The sequence below is a fragment of the Pundamilia nyererei genome, unplaced genomic scaffold, assembly GCF_000239375.1.
Source record: "Pundamilia nyererei isolate P.nyererei 1_Seehausen unplaced genomic scaffold, PunNye1.0 scaffold00365, whole genome shotgun sequence".
NCBI classification, from domain to species: domain Eukaryota; kingdom Metazoa; phylum Chordata; class Actinopteri; order Cichliformes; family Cichlidae; genus Pundamilia; species Pundamilia nyererei.
This window is the reverse complement of record NW_005187766.1, coordinates 380,642-381,740: the sequence shown is the minus strand read 5'-3', so window position 1 is coordinate 381,740 and position 1,099 is coordinate 380,642.

Below are 1,099 nucleotides of genomic sequence, written 5' to 3'. Positions count from 1 at the left end.
GCTGGTTTTCCCTCTAAAGTCTGTGATCGTGTTTAGTCCCTGCCACATACTCCGAGGGTTGTCAAACTGTTGCTCCACCCTGTCCCTGTACTCACGTTTGGTTGCTTTGATCGTCTTCCGGAGTTGGTAATGTGCGTGTTTGTAGTCCGATGTGTTCACGGAGGCAAAGGCGGTGTTCTGTGCCGAGCGAACATCTCCGTTAATCCAGGGTTTTTGATTTGGGAAGGATTTAACTGTTCTGGATGGGACGACATCTTCCACGCATTTCCTGATAAATCCGCAGACTGAGTCTGTGTACTCATCAATGTCCCTAGCAGCCACGTAACCAGTGCCCATCAGCGTTTTAAATGAGCTGATTCAGTGTGCCGAACACCAAGCCAAACAGGAAGTCATCTGCTTCAAAGTAAAGGTTGATCCTAACATTCACGCTGGTCACATCATCGATCTACCCGCTGAGGGACGGCTCGAGCTGAACATTGATCATCCTTCACATCAATCACATCTTAAGTGTGATTTCATAGCAGAATGAACACCGTCACTCTCCGTCAATGATTTAATTGGAATGTTTCCGGGGGGTTTTCTTCTCCCCCGCCCCCCCCTCTTTTTTATGCTGCTCACCATTGTCCTTGGTTTCTTTCTTTTTATTTTCTTTCACTACTTCGATCACCTGCTTCCAGACTCATCCACAAACAACATCCTTTATTTCGACACATACGCAAAGCACGATCATGCATAGTCATGCGCTCAACAGCAGCACATTTGCATCAGTCAGACAGCGCACACAGTCGTTTAGGATACACACACTTAAGCCAAGCGTACTCATATTAGTAAATATGCATACACATAGTCAAACTCAGGGAGCATCTCGCCACACATTTTCTCTCTCTCTCCTTCTCTTTATCTACGAATAAGTGACGTATTCTCTCCACCTGTCTAAGCAACGCACACAGCGTACACCCCTAGTTATACACAGTCATCTATGGGGGCACTGAGGTTTGTTACATGGAATATAAACGGAGCTGGCTCCAGAGAAAAGAGGTTAAAAATATTTAACCAACTCAAAAAACTACAGGCAGATGTTGTCCTATTACAAGAGACC